The following is a 22,698-nucleotide window of genomic DNA, read 5'->3' as shown; positions in this document are numbered from 1 at the left end:
TGTAAGAAAAACATATATATATATATATATATATATATATATATATATATATATATATATATATATATAAATGATGTTTCTTTGAAATTAATTGGCCTCTTTACGTGAGAGAAACATACTTAAATAAAAAATAATAATTGCAAATAAATTGCAAGGGACAGTCCCGAAGTGTTTCACCCTTTGTTCCGAATTTTTTCGAGTGCTATTCGGGACACCGATTTGTCATCATTTTCAATTATTATCAAATAATTTTCGAATCTTTTTATCACCCTCCCCCCGCCTCCCGTTTCACACGTTTATAAAGTATCCTGAATTCAAAGCTGGGAAATCTGATCACCTTACTTAAAGGCTATATTATAATTATGCGCAATTTGAGAATTTTTATTCTCTCTTACTTCTTCGTAACATTTCGTCGCCAAATTTGAACTCTCTTTTAATACCATGTGACGTGTCGAATTATGCTTCCTACTTATATAAAACAAGAAAAAATAATTTATAATTATATGATTAATAATAATTACGCTACTATTATTTTCTAAAATACAAATAATTTTTAGACATAATATTAAATTATTTTATTTTGTAATTCTAATTAGTAAAAGTTGTGTTCAAGAAACATATTTTAAACATAAAATTTTCATAATTAACACAACAGAATTAAATTATTTTTATAGAGTATTTTTTTATATACATAGAGTATTTTTTTATATACACAATTTAGATAATACACGTGACATTCCATAGTCGTTATCTCTTCCTTCCCCTGCTATGTCAAACCATCGTAAGTTAATAGATCTTTCCTCGTAGTATGACGAAATTATTGAATGGCTCCTTAATATATCCGGAAAAATTTCGTGGGAAAATATTAAATTCCTCTAAATTTATTTAAACTATTTATTAACTTATAATGCTTTAACTTATAACAAATACAAATTAAGTATATTTTGTACCTTATTTTTGAAAGAAAATTGTAATGAAGAGAAAAGAAATCTAGATAGCTTATTAAAAAAAAAATTGCTGGGAGAATCGTGCAGTCATTTTATATTACTATGCTAAAGAAATGAAAAATTACTCTTAACAACAAATAAAAATTACTCTTGTTTATAATATTAGAATTTCTATTATGCCTGAGATGGGTGGCGAACGTCTCTTGTGTTACGTCGAAATTTTGCAAAAATTGCACGAGTCGATCGAGTGATTAATTAAAAAAATTCTAAGACGGACTAATTTTAACAATTCGCCTATAATTTGTATATACCAGAGTCAAATGAATATTCGATCGCCCACTAACTTAAAAAGTTGTTTTCCGGACTCGTAAAGAGTCCAGGAAAATGTCAAAGTAGCGTAACTCTGTAGATTTTTATTTCATTGCGCTACTGTTTTATAACTGAGATTTTCCTATATCTCTGGAGAAAACAATGTGTCTAAAAGTATTGATTTTCGACAAAGTTATAGTAGTTCAAGGTTGCCCAAGCAAACGCAGATTGCATTATACGTTCGAAAAGATCTGATTTTACGCGAAGGGTTAAATATTGCTCAGCACGATACATATAGTTTTTAACGACTTGCCTCTTGGCGCGGCGCGAACTAAGCGCGAATATTTCAGTTCACCGTGTTTTCGCATGCATTGTCTCGCGTGGGAAGGATCGAAGATGGTTTTGCAAATAGATACCACCGGTCGGTCCGACGATTGATTGATACGCGACGCAGGGACTGATACTGATGGCACTGCCGTGCGCCCGGTATCGTCAAATGCACTCGCGGGAAGAATCGTACCGTGCGTCATATCATTGCCGGTTGCGATCTACGTGTACGATCGATTTCGACTGTCAGTCACTCGATGGACGCGTGTGATTTGTTCCAAGTTTCGACGTAACGCGAGAGACGCGCTCGACATCTAGCTGGATTAAATCGCGACAGTGACAGTTTATTATCTTTGCCTCGTGTATGTTGATTTCGTGTTTTAACAATTTAATGGTCTCTCTCTTATCACACGGAAAAATTTCCGCTTACTGACTGTGGATTATGACAGCTAGTTTAGATCATATGTAATATGATATATATATCGTCTCTAAAAAGAGACAAAGGGATAATTATAAATATCTTAATAAATATCTTATTGTATATAAATGAAATGTGAGAGAAAAGAGGATAATCCTACTTGTATATAAATCTGTAAATCTAAGGTAAAACATCTAATTACTGACATCCTCTTAGTCATTGACATTTTAGACATAACGCGTTTTTCTAGAGTGTTAATGATTATAGAGGATTAATAATTAGGTGTCAATAGTTACGAAGGAATAAACTTCTTCTATATAAATGTAAGGAAGAGACAATTCCTCTTGTGTATAAAAATTCGTAAATTTAAAATAAATTACTCAATGATTGAGGAAGATCAATCATAGTTACGAATAGATGAACTTCTTCTATATAAATGTAAGGAAGAGATAATTCTCCTTGTGTAAAAATTCGTAAATTTCAAGTAAATCACTTAAGGACTAAAGAAAATCAATAATTAGATGTCAATAGTCACGAAGAAATAAATTGCTTCTTTTATGTAAATGGAATGAAAAAATAATCCTCCTTAAACCCGTAAATTTAGAGTAAAACCCTCAATGACTAAGGCGAATCAATAATTAGATGTCAATAATTACGAAGGAATTCTTTCTTGTAGATAAATTGTATATAAATGGGAGGAATAATCCTCCTTTTATATAAATCGTAAATCTAAGATAAAACACCCAAATATTGCCATCCCTTTATTTACGGACAAACTTTAGACAAACACCTGGTTTTTTCAGAGTGTTAATGGCTGAGGGGAATCAATAATTAGGTGTCAATAATTGGGTGTTTTATCCTACTTATATATAGTGTATCAGTAATGTAACTAACAGCCTGCAGTTATACTTTTCGAGAGCGCATAATGTATTTCTTATGGCAAACTCTAGAATGATATAACTTCTTATGTTAAAGCTATACTGAGAACAAAGTGTTTGGTATTTGTAACTATAATCACATAGAGAAATAATTACTATAAATTATAATCAAGAAATGTTTCTATTAAATTCTATTGTAATGTAAGTGATAATAACTTTATATTCATGTTACTATTACCATTTTCGTGTAAGAACAACCAAAAAATATGATTGGAGCCAAAAGTAACTATAATTTTAGTTAGATCAATCATTTTTTCTCTCAGTGTATTATACCGGTCTGTATACGTCTTGTATACATGTGCGGATAAAACTCATCGAACTGAACGAAAATCCTGTATCATTTTGTAAACAACCGCGGAAATGATTGGAATATTTATGAAAAAAAAATAGCGGAATGAGTGTGCATATGATGCAGTGGAATGAACTCTTTAAGCAAAGTCTCATTCAAGATGTCTAAAGTGCTGTTGACAATCTCTTGGCAACGGCAAGTGATCCCTTGGCAACATGCAATGTGTAATACTGAACAGCGCAGGCATGCAGTCCAGCATTACGTTCGCTGTTGTCAAGAGATTGCCAAAATAGACTCAATTATATTGGATGAAACTTTGCCTAAAGAGACTAAAGAGTCTGTAACATGTGCGCTTATTCGCTTAGTTTTGTTTAATCCTAACAATATTACCAAGCGCCCTCCGTACGTATTAGTGTAGTTTTATTTTAGTTCACTTTGTATTCCTTCAAATTATCCATGAAAAACTACGTTAAAAGTAGAACAAAGAGGACAATGATTACAACTTACGATAAATAATTTAATATTAAATAATTCAAATTTCAAATAAATTTTGACACATAATACTCAACACATAAAATGTCTGTGCTACCGTTAGATTAATATCGCGATAATTATCAAGATTATTTGCAGAATGAGATAGAAATTTTTTTATGTAGTTTGATAAGTTCTACCTACACGGTGAGAATGTGTGTTATAACTTTCCTTTTTATATTAATTCTTTTCAACTTTTGTATGTTTCCAATAGCGCAGGAATAGATTGTCAATAAGATTTATCTTATTGAGGAACATAATTAATTTCTCTAGAAAGCAAGTAAATTTTTAAGCATAGCAAATTTTTTAACACTTCAGTTCCTAAAATATAAATAGCACATCATAAGAACATCAAGGAATATTTAATTAATGCAAAATGCCGACCTATTTCTCGATCACAAAATTCCACAGTAATTTTTGCTATAAAATTTCCTCCGTGTGCACACGACCGAACGTAATCGTTGCGTCAAGTATTCTGTATAGTTCTTATTAAAATTATAGACTGTCATTAGTAGCTAATATTTCTTCATAAGACGATGACAATTGGCAGAATGGAGTTATTCATACGTGAGAGCGGTGATTGAAGTTATAAGGAGAAATATATATATATATATATATATATATATATATATATATATATATATATATATATATATATATAAACAGGCTGAAGATACAACTCGCGATTTCTGTCGAGAAGCAAAAAAAAAGGGAAATAATTACCATCTGCGAAGTCGTAGTGCTTAACGCAATAAATTTTACAGCCAGACGCTTCTGCATATAGCGACACGCGAATACGAAATGACTACATGGCGGATGATTCAAAGTATAATTGTCGCTGTTCATGAATTAATGAAGAATCGCGTATCTTGTATTCCTCGGATCGCTGTTTGATTCACATCCGCGCGCGCGGTTTCCTATAAATATACTGGCCGCGATATGACCGAAATCGTCGAATCGAGTGGAACAAATAGGAGCGAAGGAATAATCGTCGGCCCGGTCGATATCGATCAGACGGGCGGATCAGACGACACACGTCCGCGTCCGCAGCGGAACTACTGTTTAACACGTAACCGCATTGCATTCTCCCTGAAACTTGTCCCAGATATAGATGTGGGTCAGGTCACCTGGATCCCCATGTCCCATTGGATATATCCCGGCTACTGCAGCAGAGTGTGCGTATTGGCCCTAGTCGTGGTGCAGAACGTGCTTATATACTCGCGGGAACATATGCGCGCGCGCATACACACACATACAGACGCGCGCGCGCGTGCACGCACGCACGCACACACGGTGTTGCGCGCGCGGGCTCGATATCGAATTTATCATGTATCCAATTTACATGCCGGTCGATGTAATATTGACGTGGACGAATACACATCGGCGAGTTGCGAGAGCGCGTGGGCTGAAATATTTAAGAACGATTCGCGACAATGAATGTCATTTGGTTCACAATCATCGAAATTCGTTTGCATTATTACTCGTCATTGTGCCGCGAGCGCCGCACGATAATTCGCAATCACCCCGCGCGAAACAGCGACGCTGTTAAAACGCGATTCGATTAAACGACCGATCGATACGCGGGAACGTACTGAGGCTGTGAATCGCGAAGGCGCACGGCGTGCTTGTCACACACAAACGTCTCCTTTCCTTCACACCGGCTGAGAGTACGCGGACAGGTGCGTTTAAACGCGCGTTCGCAGTTGCAGCGTGAACGAATTATTTTACATTCAAGGGAGAGGAAGAGAGAGGGAGGGAGGGGGAGAGAAAGAGAGAGAGAGGGAGAGAGAAAATGGAGGAGGTGAGAAAGATAGAGAGAGAGAGAGAGAGAGAGAGAGAGAGAGAAAGAGAGAGAGAGAGAGAATTTAACCGCTTTGTACCTGGTCGATCATACAACGTGACTTAGATTTTCGGAATTCAGAACTTTTTGATCAATTTGGAGCCTAGAGATATTGTAGTAATAATTACAATACAAAATTTTAGTAATCCGGGAATAGATTGATACTATTACGAAAATTATGACATACTAAAAAGAAACACGATAATTTTTGCTACATTTATAGTAATTTTTACTACGTTCATGGTTACTGTTATTATGTTTTATTATAATTTTTATCATGTGCCAATCTGTTTCCGGAATACTAAAATTATATTGTAATTTTGACAATAATATTTTCTCCGTGTATGTTTAGCATACGTGTATGTTATAGCAGAGTAACGGGATGGCCAGTTTTCAACAACGATTGACATTTTTTTTAAATATTCTTTGATAACGTGAGCATGTCATTGAGAACCGACAAGTCGTTTCGGATTATTCCGTTGAGGTTTCGCCAGTTTCGTTATAAAAAGATAAAACGATGCAGCGAGAGCGAAGTAGGATTCTGACTAGAAATTTATCTCATAGTCCTGAAATTTATTTTGCACAACATAATGCTTTATCAAGTCCTGAAAGTGTAACGCTGCGTGGCAATCAGAATCTTACTAATAATTTATTAATATATACATATTATATTATTAATATATGCTATTAACCGTGCAATGGATTTGTTTATGTGTGACTCCAATGAATGTTTGATTGTTAACAAATTTTATGGGAAAGTTTCAGAATGGCGTAAATCTGTTGTTGACTTTATTGTGCTATTTTTATAGCTAAAGCTTTTTTATATCTCTTTGTTGTCCAGAAAATATAGATTTTAAACAAATCTAAAAAATATGATTGTGTATATATATATTTTTTATTAATTTTTATTAAATATTAATAATTTTTTCTTATTAATAATAAAGGATAATTAAGACTGGATAACATCACCTCATGCTGAGAAAAAATATTTGAATATTTATTTGTGGGATATAAAGTTTATTTCACAGAAATACATTTAAATCCCACAAATACATTTTTAAGTAGTTTTTCCTCAATGTATACAAAGCAAGTAACTGATTGGGATCAATCTTTGATCAGAATTATGAGGTAAATTGTTGTCGAAATTATTTTCAAGCGTCTATACGCGAAACGAAGCAGGTGTGCTCGAATGTACGAAGAGAAAATACTCACCTGCGGATTGCAGATTTTATACTTGGTGGTCCAGACTCTGCCTTTGCACGGTTTCCGTCTGCATCGACGCTGCTGCCGTGAAATCCCACCACCGCACGTCCTGAAAGGGGAAAGGGTGAATTCATTGGCAAATTAAGTATGATGACATGGCGGGTTGTACGTACTTCTTGAATGTACTTGGGCGCGCCGGGTGTGTTTCCCGGGCACGCTTATCCAATAAACTTTTCATAATCAAGGCGCTCCGAGAGAAATCGTCAAGAGTTTAATTACGTTTCGCCACCGGCGGCGCGACGCGGTTAGTTAATTCAATTTACCACTTCACGCTAATTCCATGAGCGATCTTTATTCACTGGAAATTGCGTTACCCCCAACAAGTATAAGTTGGCTTCGCTCGAGAGGCGGCTGCAGCGGCGGCGGTGGCGGCGGCGGCAGTGAAATATACTCGCTATCGTGGAACTCGTTCGATATGAAGTGTTCCCACCAATTACAACGAGTCTGTACGAATCGCGAAAATTCTCCCCGCATTCAAACAATAAGCCGTAAATAATTGCGCCACCTTTTCCATCACCGCAAGCCGAGCTCGCGAGATTCCGACGCGACATCAAACGAAACGAGACGTGACTCGGCGCGACAAATCACGGGACCGTAACTTCGCTCTCGTCTCGGTGATATGTGCGGATTAACAGTAGAACTGTCGACGATTAACGACCTCTTTCTATCAAAACGGTTAACAGGTTTTTTTAAATAAAAAATATCTAATGTGAGGGAGAAAAATGTTCATCTATTTTTTCCAGTTTTATTCCACGTCAGTTATAGATATAAAATGCGCCGCGTTACAAATTTAAGTTATTTTTTAAAGAAATTACATTCTCGTTATTTTGACAGTTTTGATAGTTTTAGTCTTAAAATGATAACATATAGGTGATTGTCAAAACATCATATTTAGATAAGCAATATTTTCTAAATTTCTTGGAGTAAAATCTTATTCGAAATGAGGGATGAGTGATAGTATTTTCATTGAAAACGATAGTGGGAATACTGCCACTCGAAATAGCGAGAGTGAATATTTCTCTCAAGCTTAAAGCAAATTCTGGCTCCAATATGGGCGAATGTTTCTATCGATTAGAATGGATGTGTATTCCTGTGACGATGGAGTAACATCAGATTCCCTCTTCAATTTCGAGCGAAAATATTCACTCGACCATCTGGAGTGGAGAATTCGCTCCATATAAATCCCTTGAATTCGAGTAACTTTGTACTGACTCTACTTTTCGAGTGAAATTTCACTCCAAGAAATTTAAGGAGTAATACGATCACGCTACCCTTTTCGTATTTGCTGTTCATATAGATCTCATGTAAATGTGTACTGCTTCGTATTACCATATTTAACAGAAAGCATAATCACGCATATATAGAAATCTTCCTGGAAACTTTTCGTGTACTCTTGAGTTTCTAAATTCAGTTGTCAAAAGGCAGCAATGTACACTGAAATTTTCCTAAGCAGAGCAAACACACGTTCGGAATGTACAAGCTGCACAACTCTTGTATCAAATATTTACGCTGACTGATAATCCGTGATGTTAATTTTAACATCTTTTTTATTGTATAGTATCCCAATTCATTCTTTTTCGACATACTTTTATTGTTTAAAAGGATTTGTAATCCTGTGTAACCAATACAACTTAAACTTTGCAGAAAAATTCAGTGTTTTGTCGCTAAAGTTTTCAATCCCCTTAAGAGATTGCAAAGTGGATGACGAACTCTAAAAATGTCGATAACGAAGAAGTGCTTGTCAAAATATCATATCAGTTACTAAAATGATCACACCGCTCTTTTCATATGCTTGTTTGTATAGATGTCATGTAAATGTGTTGCTTTATTTTACTGTATTCAGCAGAAAACATAATCATGTATATATATAAATCTTCCTGCAAATCTTTCGTGTATTTTTAGGTTCCTAAATTCACACTGAGAGAAAAAATAGTTGGAATAATTATAATCTCACTATATTTTATAGTTCGTTTTGGCCTCAAACATATATTTATAGTTCATCTACACACGAAGATATAGCAGAATGAACACACATTTATAGTCACCATCTTATTATTCTATATGTATAGTAAAGCACGCTTTGAGAATATAGTTACATGTACCTATATTTTCCAAATATTCCAGTTGTATTGACTATATAAAATAGTTAATTTCTCTCACCATTTAATATTTGCTACCTTACTATGTTTTTTCAAATAATTATAATTCTTGGTAAAAGTTTTACATGAGTCAGTTATACTACACGCTTTGAGAATATAGTTACATGTACCTATATTTTCCAAATATTCCAGTTGTATTGACTATATAAAATAGTTAATTTCTCTCACCATTTAATATTTGCTACCTTACTATGTTTTTTCAAATAATTATAATTCTTGGTAAAAGTTTTACATGAGTCAGTTATACTACACGCTTTGAGAATATAGTTACATGTACCTATATTTTCCAAATATTCCAGTTGTATTGACTATATAAAATAGTTAATTTCTCTCACCATTTAATATTTGCTACCTTACTATGTTTTTTCAAATAATTATAATTCTTGGTAAAAGTTTTACATGAGTCAGTTATACTACACGCTTTGAGAATATAGTTACATGTACCTATATTTTCCAAATATTCCAGTTGTATTGACTATATAAAATAGTTAATTTCTCTCACCATTTAATATTTGCTACCTTACTATGTTTTTTCAAATAATTATAATTCTTGGTAAAAGTTTTACATGAGTCAGTTATACTATGCTTATATTGTAAATATTACAAACATTATAGTGACATTTACTATAAAAAAGATATTCCTAACTATAATCTTTTTACTATGCCATTATAGTTCCAAATATCATACATTTTTCTCTCAGTGCAGTTGCAGTAAAGATGCAGCAGTATTCTTGGAAATTTTAACAATTTAAACGAAATTGACACACACGTTCGGAATATAGAAACTACAGAATTTTTATGCCAGAATATTTACGCTAACTGATAGCTTGATATGATAATTGTGAAATTTTTTATCGCTTTCATCGCGCGCGCGCATATTGGACAATACTCCAACTTATTTTTGCACTTGTATTTTCATCATGTAAAGTAAGTTTAGCAGAAAAAATTCAGTACTTTTCCAGTAGAATTTTCAGATATGGCATCTCTCGAAGAGGATGGAGAGAGCGACTAGCAGGTATCGCTCGTAATTATTCCATTCGGAGGGTTTTCTCGTCGTGTATGCGCGGGCTCGTTCTCAAATTTCAAACAGAGAACTGTATTCCGCCGTAAAAAAAAAAAAAGAAAATAAACAAAAGAGGGGGTGGATGGGAAAAGGGAGAAAAAGTCACGCCGCGAAGCCATATCGGGAGTTTTTCAGAGACAACGTGAGCCCGAAGAGCCGAAAGAAAACGAGGCTAATGCAGACCGGTCGTTGTATACGTTTCGCGTGTAAATCACGAAGCCCTTTGCTCGCTACGTGCAAACCAGTGACTGTCGCTCGACTGTTCATAGCGCGATACAGTGGAAGTCGTCATCGTTAAAACCGCTCCGTCGCCGGCCTGTCGTATGCATCGTGATACTCGGCTTGAGCTCTGGGGGAGGAATTTTCGCATTAATCGCGCTGTTCCGCGAGAATGGCAATTATCCGATACGAACGATAATTTTGATGCGCGAATTAGTGTCGATCGGAACAATAACGCGAGCGGTGGAGCGCGTGTGTATCGCGCGTGCAGATCACTCGCAATTACAAGGCCTGGTAGTATTACGCAAATAATAACGCGCGCATTTCATTTTTTCGCTGATAAACGGCGCATGATGAAGCGGATACATGGGCTCGTTTCGTTAATTCGCGCCATTGCGAGCAAACAAGATCATCCAAGACAATGTCGTTAACAGCGACGATAATTTCCACGAGCGACGTCCGTCGTCGCTCCCTCGCGCGGGATCATCGCGATCATTGGTCCGATACGATCGACACGCTTTTGCTGTCATTGGCCGCGTTCAGTAGAACAAGTGATCAGTAAGCGCTCAGGGAGCTCTTGTATATGATTTGGCATATTCTTTTAGATCTCCAACTATACTCCAATCAGATGCAAGAGCTCACTGAGCGCTTACTGATCACTTGTTCTACTGAACGCGGCCATTGTCGCGAGGGGTTTGTTACTTTAGCCATACCGGGGAAATTATAATATCGCCGATCCCCGGCGATATAGAGCGGGAGGCGGAGGGGAGAGCAGGAGAAAGCTCGCGCGAAAATATGCGCAGCTGGCGCGGAAACATCAATAGCGCGCGCGATGCTGTAGATCATACAATAAAGCTTTTCTCCGGCCGAGTGCAGTTCGCAAGTTGTAAGTGCCATAAATCGCCACGTCTCGCGCCGTTACCCGGCCACTTCTGTATAACTGAAAAACGGGTAGGGCCGGGAACCGTGTGAACCGGGGAACAAACTTATTGCCGGCGGTGGCCGACCGAAATGAGTTCCGGGACGCTTAACATTCCGGCCGTGTTGCCGCGGTAGGACTCAATATTAGACCGCGTGCGAAACAGGCGATGAGAAATCGCGGGATTGGATCATGCCTTGCATGCGGACGACGGGCCGTCGACGGGACGCCCTTTGTCGCATTGCCGCCAAACAATAGGCGCCGGATGCGATATTCTTCGTGTATCGCGCACCTCCTCCCGGAATACAGAAAGCGGTCTCCATACACATGAGAAATTGACAATTTTGTACATATCTGTAGGTCCATATATTTTATTAGACATTTTTCTCTCTCATGACTATGTAGGGAAGGGGGGATCATGTATTTGAGTGTAATATATATACAGTGTCCCAGATCACCATTCTTAAACTTCGTAGAATGTAGAACGGGTTTTGGGGTGAACGTCTCGTATCGTTTTGCGATACTCGTAATAAATCTTGAGATATTAATTAAAGAAGATTTGATCACGCGCGATATGATAGATGAAGCTATACTATGTAGATTTTTAATTATTAATTAAAGAAAATTGATGCACGATCCTGAGATATTAATTAAAGAAGATTTAATCACGGGCGATATGGTAGACGAAGCTATATCATGTAGATTTTTAATTATTAATTAAAGAAAATTGATGGGTGATTTTGCACCAATCAAGATAGAAGGAGAAAGATAGAAACCTTACCGAAAATCAATATCACTAAAATAGAAATAGAAAAATAGGAACATTAGCGTATTTATAATTTTCAGTTACTTCTTGCAGAGATTATACGCGACAATGTATCCTTAAGTTCTCCCTCTTGTTTTTTTTTTGATCACCAACTGAAATGGGTACTACCACTTTTTTGTGAGATATTACTTGAATAAGTAAAAATTACTCATCCTTGCCTTCATTATATTATAACTTATCACCACCTTTCTAGGATTGAGACTTTCAGTACGAAGGTAAAAGTTACTAGTCAGGCTATCTTTGTAGGGTTAAGCGCTCCGAAATATAAATTTCTATTTTCCGCCTTTAGTGTTTTGCCGAAGTTAACGTTTATTTAAAATACCGAGAGTTAAAGTGACGGCAGTATCGGCTTGTGCGAAAAGACGACGGCGAAACGATTAAACGATGCTTTGTAATTCTAATTGAAACTATAAAGAGAGCTTTACCCTGCGCGGATATTGTAATTAAATTGATACAACGTTCATAAATGCGGCTTACCTTGTACATGGCGACCACTTCGACCATGGCGACCATTCTCCCCAACCAGCGCTCTAAAACAAAAAGATGAAATCATCATATGAGTACAAACAGATGTATAAAATTAATTATTCCAGTATATTTGCTTCAGTAATTATTTCAATCTTATTTAGAGCAAACAGATGTATAAAATTAATTATTGAATTATTTTAACCGTCATATTTGTCACATGAAATTAAGTAAGTATTACACTAAGAGAAATTATCCAATGAAAAATTAACAAACGGATATTCTGATCAAAATACTGATGAATTTATGTATCCAATCAGCAAACATCCGATGCGAAATATCGGTTCATAATTTTTTGATCGATTTATCTGATGAAACGCCATTATAATCGGAAGTATCCGATAAAATTTAATCAAGAATTTCTTTTGTTTTAATTTAATATTCTTGATTAATCGGATATCCTGATCGAATATAAAAATTGATCGGAATTTGATTGGAAATATCCATTTGTTAATTTTTTATCAGATACTTTCAGCGTAGATTTGTGCAAGATATCCGTCGCGTTTGTCAAATAAACATATAAGATGGAGTTATCCAATTTCCAAAGTTATCGAATTTCGAAATTAAAATAACTTTTAGGAATAAAATGAATAGCATTTAATATCTTCAAACAATAAGAATTTAATACAGAAGAATGATTTAATCCTTTGCGAGCCATCGAGTCTGCTACGTTTTGTTTGAGACGCACATCGAATTTGTATTCCCGACGATTCCCCGTGCGATTATGCCGATGATACGCGTTCTCGGTGTACGTTTGAAGCGATTCTCCGTCGTAACGACACTCGTCCGTGGAAGAAACATTATTCCGCACAGACCCGACTTGTCTGCCGACGCAATGCGCTGTTGTCCTCCATCGCGACCCGCGTTGTCGGGCTTTTATTTCGCTCATAAATGTGTCATCCGAGACTACCAACGGTAATCAGCGTCTCTCTAATGGTTTTGCCGAGCGAAGTATAAAACGCGTTTCAGACACCGTGTCGCCCGCGAATCGCATCGATCGGCCATTCCTGACCAATAAGTTCGTGAACAAACGTGATAAAAATTTGACCGGCGGCAACAGCCCCCGGGGCGGTTCGGAATTCTCGGCACGTCTGCGCGCCTAAACCAAGCAGATTTCGAAAATTCACTTTCGCCACGTGGTAGGAAAGCCGTCGCGGCGAATTCGCGTCCCGATGTTTCACGGTGAGCGATCGATAGTAATCGCACGCCGATTTCGGCCAATTTAAGAAACCGCAGAAGCGGAATGCAAAGTATCGACGAAGCGTGTTGTTCTGCATTAGTACAGGTCGTTACAAATAAATCGTGCAAATTTCGCATTCGTTTCCCCTCGGCTAAATTTTCGTATTGTCACATATTGCGAGAAAAATATTCTGAAGAATGAAAAATATATTTATCCGATGGCTACTAGTCAGGAATTAATCGAGTGAAATTTTTCTTGATTAAAATAACTGGCTAATCGATAATCGAAATTGATAAATCGTCGTATATGTAATCACGAATGATTTGATCGATCGATGAAATTATTAATCGGTATATAATCATATTCACATCAAAGTTTCATTAATAATTAATTTCCTCTATTGATTAAATTATTTGTGATTACACATGTATATGACGATTGATCAATTTTAATTACTAATTCGCCGATTACTTTACTCAAAGAAAATTATAATCGATTAATTCCCACAACACCGGATTTAGAATAACATATTTTTATATTAATATACATAATTTTATGTATATAAAATTATGAAAACTAAAAACTAAAAATATTTTTTTCAAACAGGAAAATATACATTTTCTTAAAATGCTTTTAATGAATGTATTTGTTCATTTTATTTAAATAAAATATTTAATAATTAAAATATTCAAATAAATATGTTATTACATTGTTGTCTGTGGAATAAATATTTTATATTTTATATAGCTTCTCTGACACGGAAATCTTCTCGTAGAAACATGCACTGAGAAAAAGATATCTAAGAAATAAATAATATTTATTCAGTGGGTACTAATAATATAGTTACTTATACTAATATAAAACATCTTTCAAATAAGATTTCTTCTTAGAACTTCAGCTTTTCATAAGAGCAATTGTGGATTTTATACGCAGAGAAAAATATCATTCTACTGTTATGAAAAGCGATTGTTTACTTTTCTTTTTTTAAGTAATGGTTACCTCTAGCAAAGAAATTCCTTCTTGATAACAATTTCTAAATATACTCATAATAAATTTTAAAAAAGTTTATTATTATGTATTAAAAAAAAACTAATTTTCTTTACTTTAGAATATTATAACTTTAACGAAAAGAAAAAGTTGATTCGAGTCTACGTAGTAAATAAACCGAATTTTTGTTGTAATTTAATATTTTTAACTGAAATGCAGGATCAGTATTTGAAAAAAAATTTGATGCTCATGATAAGCTTAGATGATAGATCGATTTGCTAATATATAATCTTATGAGATACTTGAAACAAGAAATATTTACTTGAATGCAGTATGCAATTTTCCATAGTCATATATTTAAATAAAAGAGAATCTAGATTTATGTAAACATGCATTAGTACCCACACACCGAACAAATATTCTTTATTTTTCAGACCATTTCTTTTTCAGTGTGGGATTATATCAATTGGAGTTATATATCATAGGAAGTCACATACACATGCATACATAATCCTCAGAGGAATCTGCTCGCCCGAAAATATTCTCCTCGATCACGCTCGCTTCTTACCTGAAGTTTGTGATAATGAGCCATTGTATCGGCTTTTCAACGGGAAAAAAGGGTAACGACGGTGGGAGCAATTAATCCTTTTTATCCGAGAGAACCTCACACCCGCGATCTACCCTCCACCCTCGTACCAGCTCTTGTTACACCATCACACTTGCGCGGGGAGAACGAGAGAGCATTTCGGTGTGTTGCGTTAACGGCTACCGGCACTTTCCATGAACTCCGCGCTGTGAAATTTATTTCCAAGGTGCTTCTTCCCGCTTCATCCGTTGCCTTTTCCTCCCTACTGTCCCTTTCTTTCCGCTCGCCGCGCTTGAGTTTCGGCGTCCACTAGCTCGCGCGCGCGCTTTTCAATGCCGGAATGTTGGATTACAGAGGGCTAAAGAGATGGATAGGAACTGGAGATAGCGGAAAAGTGGACGGAAGGTGAAAAGGGCAGAGAGTGACGATAGGTGGCGAGGGAAATGGAGATCCAGGGAGAAGGAGGGAAGGAGACGTATCGGACCGACGAGGGAGAAGCGTGGAGGATCGTTTTGGCGGGAAGAGCCAGAAAGCTTTTAACGTGATTCCGCCGTGCGTCGGTTGTTTTATTCGGAATTCCGCCCGATGAATAATGTCGGGCGAGTCGAGCGAGCGCGGGCCGCGATCGTCATAGGAAATTATTGGCGCATCGATCTCGCGGGAGCGGACGGGCGAGTTCGGCCGCGGTGGTGTGCCGATCGCTGCGCGAATCATTTTCAAAATGCAGACCGCCGCCCATTATGCCGTTTATCTCCTCCAGCACGCGGACACGGCGATTTCCATCTATACGAACGACTACGACCAAATAGCGTCGTCGCGGGAGTCGCGGCGAAATAACAGTGACGTCGTAAAAGTTGTCCTTCTCACCCTGCTCCCTCCCCTCTGTCTCCTCTTTTATGCCGCGCGTTCCGCGTCTTAAAAAATTGGCGTCATTGCGAGTGAAAAGTTAGCTCGATCCACAAACTATCACATATTTAACGCAGTTACGGCCGCGGTTGCGGCGAGTACAAGACGAAAGGGTAAGGACGGATAACCAAGTGGAGAAGAATAAAGAGACGAAGATTCAGGGCGAGACGAGGTGTGGCGTACTATGGAGAGTAACTGAACTTCCGAAGCACCGGAATACACGAACGGAATCTCGCACTTCCGTAAAGTTCCATAAATTCCGCGGATACAAGTAGTGTCTACGTGAATGGAAAAATAGCAGCGCCGATTCCACGGGCTTGTCTCGAAAGGGTGCCTGCAATGCGGCGTTTCGGCCGGCGTTTCCCAGGATAGACACGGCCGCGTTGTCGTCGTCGTCGCTGGTTGCGGGGTGATAAAACGGGGCGAATCGAGCCGACGCGTCACAGCGAAGTGTTTTTGTAACGGACATCTCAGAGTTCGCTGTCTAATTCTGCTCGCTGACGTTTTTATCTCTTACCCGTGATCTCGAAAACGACGTCTAATTTTGCATTCTCCCTAGGCTTGCAAGGACATTGTCTCGCGAGATTATTGGCAGACATATATTTCGGCGACTCCATCGGATTCTATAAATGGCACAGCGTTCGCAATAAATGAGCGGACAGAGACGCGCTCGACATGTATATAAACACACTAAGGGAGAAAGTATTTAAGAAATATTTGTTCGGCGGGTATTATATTAACACACTTATACTAATATGTATATTTTTACATTGAAAAAAATTTTCTTCGAATAAGGAAACGTACAGGGTGTTTCAATAGAGGTAGGCAATCTTCTGGGGTCGTATAGATCAGGTGAAAATAACCCCATAAGTTCATACAAGATTCTTTCCTACAACACATCTTTGCCGAGATATTCGTCTCCGAAGATAGAATCTAAAAAGCATTTTCTAAAAATAACTTTTATATTGCTTACACGGAGAAGAAAATTTTCGGTATTTTTTTAACTATAATCACATAGAGAAATAATTACTATAAATTATAGTCTAGAAAATTATAAATTATAGTCGTTTTCTTTTTTATTAAATTCTACTATAATGTACCATGATAACAACTTCATATGCATGTTAATATTATTAATATTTTCGTGTTGGAATAAACGTGTTGGACTAAAGAATATAGTTGGGATAAAAAATAACTATAATTTTAATTAGATCAACCATTTAATTTGTTCTTTTGGTATAGTAAATTTTAGTAACTTTTGCATCATTTTTATATTAAGCGCAAATAGGATAACGTGACGATTGTTTTGATATCATCTTTCATCGTTTAGATGCGTTTTTCTCGGAAACGATTCGCTTTTACGAGATTAAACAAGAATATCTTTTTTTCTTTTTCTCTTTTCCTCTTTTCCTCTTTTAGAAAGAAGTTTGAAGAATCTAAGAAAGTATTTTAAAATTAAAGAAATCCTATTCACTTCAAAGTTTGGAAGAGCTTAGGGGTGATTTGCTCCCTGGCTTCCTGGATATATCAAAAAACATATTAAACTATCCTAATAACCTTGCTGTAAAAATAACACAGAGATCAAAATCTGCTAAACAATATAAAAATAATTTTTTGAAATTGTTTTTCAAGATCCTAACTTCAGAGACAAATATTTCAGCAGTGCGTTATAGAGCAAAATTTTATATTAATTCATAGGTAATTTTCATCTGATCTGTGCACGCTCTTGAGGGATAGCTCAGTTTTATTGAAACATCCTGTATATTTTCCTAAAACCGTTGCTTTTCATGAAAACATTCTATTTAACACAAAAAAGCTTAACTTTAAGCAAATACTTTGTTAGCACTCGCCAAATAAATGTTTCCTACCTCTCAGATATTTTTTTCTCTCAGTACACGCAGCCAGCGCTCTTAGAACGTCTGACGCAATAAATTGACACATTTTAGCTCATTGATACGATACGCATTCGTATCGAATAATAATATCGAGAGAAAGAAAACCAGGATAACGTCTTGAACGTAATGATTAAGCGCATACGTATATCACGCCACGTGTCACTCGTTAGGAGTCGTCGAGTACAGGAATAGACGACGCTTTAACGAGGCCTTAAATGGCAGTTTAAATGATTGTCCCGATTCAAATGCTCCCGCATCATCTGGAATTGCGATCTCTCGCAAATTGGCATCGCGAGGGGGGCGCGAAGGGAGCAGTGATAGTCCGATAGGCGATCTCTCATTCCGCAATGCGGGCTTTCGCCCTGCCCTATATATAGGCACGGCACTAGCCCAGTCTCGATGTACCACTCTAATTTGGCACTTTTATACTCTCCTGGGAGGGTTGATCGTCGGTTAGGATAAATCTCGTCCAGGGACCAGCTTTTATAAACGGTCACGTTCACAAAGAGATGGACGTTCCTTTTTCATAATTCCATTCGTGCCGTCGGTGATTATGGACACAGCACATGAAATTGAGCGTGAAGCGAGCGACTGCCGCGACTACGTGGAATCAACGGCGGGAAACGCTAATATCCGTAATAAGATTTAATACGAAAGATATAAAAGCGCGATGCACACACCAGAAATTAAAAGATTTCCAGAAATAAATACCAGTAAAAACTAAAGCTATGGTCTTAATCTTACATCAACCAGAGAGATTCTAATAGATCGATAGGATCAACACGAAGGGATTATAGTTTTTTTTATACATAAGTTTTTCTCAATTTGGTCATGTTTCTAATAATGCAGATATATATTGTCAGTGAGATTGTCTATCTTGGTAAAGAATATTAAATTTTGCTGCACTTAACTGTCTACTGTGACTCTGTTTGAAGTTACAGTCCAATTTTATCATTATTTATCTCCGACATGAATGTTGTTCTTGCCCGATCTGACATGAAAATCAAACACGGCTTCCTTTTTTTTAATATGTTAGCACTGATAATAAGTGTTTAACGTGACCTTAAAGTCACAAACCTTGTTTTGTGAAAATAAAAAATTAAAAAAGTAAAATTTCACAATATATGTGTTGAATATTTTAGTTTTAAATATTCTATGTACATAAAAAAATTTCTTAAACATGAGAAATTAATTTAGACAGTAGAGAGTTAAGGAAAGATTACCTAAAAAATAAAAAAAATTTCTTCGGTGGATACTAATATATATTTACTTAAAAATCTAAATTATTTTATTTAAATAGAATAAACAATTGTTTTCATGAAAAGCTAAGAGGTTTTAGAAAAACATATACTTTTTCTTATTTGAAAAATATTTTATGTTAATATATATATAAAATAAATATATATAAATAAATATATATATATATAAAATAAATAAATAAATAAATATATATATATATATATATATATATATATATATATATATATATATGCTACTAGTACTCACTGATATAAATATAAGTTATTAGATATCTTTTCGCTCACAGCGTAGAAACACACAAATTTCATTAGATATATAGCAAACTTGTGAAGAGCACATTTTATTTCTAAAATTCCAGTAGCGCATATAAAATGAAAGAATAGAGTCACTTGTTGATTTATATCGATTTACTCATCGGTTGCAAAACTCTATAACAATTTTTACTATAAAATTTTCTCCACGTATATAATTCCAGGATCCGAAATAGATCTATCTGCTCTTTAATTATTACACCTCTGAAGTGGCAGTAAATAAATAGCTAACTAAATAGCTAGAGAAATCACACGAAGGAACGTGCGACGGTGTGCGATGCATGTCGCGCAATATAAACTTAAGGAAACGCCGTTAGTAATTGCCGTCTGAACGCGCGTCGAGAGAGAACCGACATCTGAACTCTTCTTCTCTATATTTCCTCGTTCTAATCGTCGGGGGAATAACTCTCGGCTGCAGTCACAAGTACAGTGCACCCTCGACGCCTTTTCCAGTTACATGAACATATTACATGGCCGGGGTATGTGTAAACGCGCGTGTACACGAAGGTAGGGACCAGACAGAGGAAGGTAGAGAGAGACAGAGAGAGAGAGAGAGAGAGAGAGAGAGAGAGAGAGAGAGAGAGGACAGGGGAAGGTCAGATGGCACGTCGAAGGAAGGGAACGACAGAGAGAAAGAGAAAGGATGAAGGGAGGGTGGGCTGCCAGAGAGTAACAGGCCCGCTATTCCCAATTCCCACCCAATCTAAAATCAATCTTAGTTCGTACTCTTAGACGAACTGGAAGTAGGATTCTAAAGGGATCGTCGGCGAGAACAGGGAAAGAGAGAGAGAGAGAGAGAGAGAGACCCTGCGGCAGGCAAACGTGAGACATGGAGGAGAGTAAGAAAGAGAGACAGAGAGAGAGAGAAAGTGGGTTGCGGGGGAGGCGAACCGATCACTTTTAAGCAGCGTTGCAAGTCTGCATTATTCAAACTCTACCGCCGAACCAGGCAGCTTCGCGCGCGCGAACACACCCTCTCCAAGGAACACCCTTCTGTCTTTCCCCGACCGCCGCCAACCCTTCGTTTCCACGTTTCGCTCCCTCTGTCGGCATTTCATCCATTTTCGTCTCGGTGATCCGCGCGACGTTCCGTCTTCGGCGTCCTGATTTTTTTCGCAGCGACGTCGCGCTTTCTCAGATATTTCCTGCGCACCGATTCCCAACGACAACCGTTACGATCTCGATATTTCACGAAAAGCTGAAACGCGTGCGCATTACTTTTGTTCAATCTCTCTCTCTCTCTCTCTCTCTCTCTCTCTCTCTCTCTCTCTTTCTTCCTTTCTCTCTTTATTTCCCATCTCTTGTATCTTGCCTCGACGTTTGCCTCTGACAGCCCGCGTTTTTGGTCCTCTTCGGCCGCGCAGATCTGATTAATACGATTTTGCATTACACGAAGAGCGGCTCTTTTTTATATCTCTTTTTTTTTTATATCTCATTCAGTTTTCTCTTTATGACACAACGCTTTACATTTTTTCGTGAAACGACAGCGAGGATAAAGACTCTTGCAGAATGCCAGGCAACAGGCAATAGGAACAGGAAATAGGAACAGGCAATAGGAATTCAAATTGGCCAATTATTATATTTCTATTCCCTATTCGTATTGGCTAATACCTATTCCTACTGCTTGTAGCCCGATATTATGCAAGGACTGTAAGAGTCGTTTTGCCGAGGTTTCGTGCGACGAGATTTCTTTATTAATTCTCGCAGCGTGCTTTCTAAAAAATCGATACCGCCTGACGCCTGCCTCTTTCGTCGGTGACTTTGTTCATTGTTTGTCACATTTTTGCTCATTTGCTCTTCCACTTACGTCTCTCGGCGGCGTCTGATTTATGTCGCCGCTGAAGTTAATGTCAAACGTCAATACTTCATGAGAGATTTCTGTCTTGAGAGAAAAAAAAGGAAACAAGAACAAGAAGCGCGTCTTCCTTTTTCTTGTTCCCGGGAATTCGAGAGGAGATATTCGCGGATTTCAGCTCTTTGATTTTCTCTTCGCGCTATCGGCCGGCATCTTTCGCGAGTTGCGAGAGCGCGTCGCGGCGCTGTTCTCCCGTTCCGATTTCACAGCTCCCTCTCCCTCCCCTCTTTCTCTCTTTCCCGCCCGGCTGCCGGGGCCCACTTGATTTTCTCAGTTTCGGGCGCTTCGTAAACAGTCGGAAACAACCGTAAACAGCCGTAAACTCCGCGCCGCGCTGTCGCTCCACCGGTTTTTGCCCCGGTAATCCCTCGCCCGCCCCGGTCTCTTAATTTCCCTCGCCTTGAGCGCTACGCAAACAAGGCCGCATAAACTCGCTCATACGCGCGTATGCAAGAGCATCGCATAATGAATGCCTCGGCGCCTTTCGCGTCCATCATTTTATGCGAGGTGTTGGAGTGCATCGAGCTCGTCGCGCGAGACACGGCACACCCCCGGACGGCCACCCCCTGTGATGTTGCTATGCGCGGCGCGGTGGCGTTTAAGCACGTACCCTCACCTGCGACGTGTCTTTAAGACGAGAAGGACAGTTTAGCGAGTTTCCGGATTCGACGCGGCGGCGCAAATTGAGAAATTCCGTACGTCTTCCGCGTACAACTTCGTTTTCCCTTCCCGTTTTTCTTTTTTTTTTCACAGCGAGATGAGATGCACGTGCATCGCACGCGCGCGCGAGAACAGTTTTAACAACATTTTATTACACCGCTTTATATCTCGCTTGAAAAATCGCGGGGTAATAGTCGAAGTTCGTTTCGATTCATCAGGAGAGACGGTAATTCGCTTGCGAAACGTGGCAAACGATGTTCTTTGATCGCGCGGCTCGCGCGGTTCCCTCAAACGCATCCTTCATTCGAGAAAGCGCGAATATCAAGAATATTATTTATTTGTTCGGTTACATGTGTATAAAGAGCCTATGAGAGGCTGTGCGCGGAATTTCTGGTGCAACATTATCAAACGAAACACGTTGTAATCAGACTAAAAATATTTCCAGGAGAAGCTGGTTCCATGTCAGAAGCTAGTCGGTTTCAGTT

At 37.7% G+C, this 22,698-nt stretch overlaps 1 protein-coding gene across 1 annotated transcript in view; it reads right to left on the bottom strand.

The window, feature by feature from the left end:
* The window catches only part of LOC116850689 (protein madd-4), a 253,077-nt gene that overhangs the window by 179,180 nt on the left and 51,199 nt on the right, over nucleotides 1-22,698 (bottom strand). The window contains exons 3-4 of the mRNA XM_032829286.1: nucleotides 12,526-12,578; nucleotides 6,812-6,911 (exon numbers count right to left, since the gene is read on the bottom strand). The gene's annotated coding sequence lies outside the window, so the exon portion shown is untranslated. The remainder of the gene's footprint in view (nucleotides 1-6,811; nucleotides 6,912-12,525; nucleotides 12,579-22,698) is intronic.

The sequence above is a fragment of the Odontomachus brunneus genome, unplaced genomic scaffold (assembly GCF_010583005.1).
Source record: "Odontomachus brunneus isolate Ranch 3 - 2012 unplaced genomic scaffold, Obru_v1 Obru_scaffold_152, whole genome shotgun sequence".
Lineage (NCBI taxonomy): Eukaryota > Metazoa > Arthropoda > Insecta > Hymenoptera > Formicidae > Odontomachus > Odontomachus brunneus.
The sequence above is the reverse complement of the archived record's forward strand: the minus strand, read 5'-3'. Positions and strand labels throughout refer to the sequence as shown.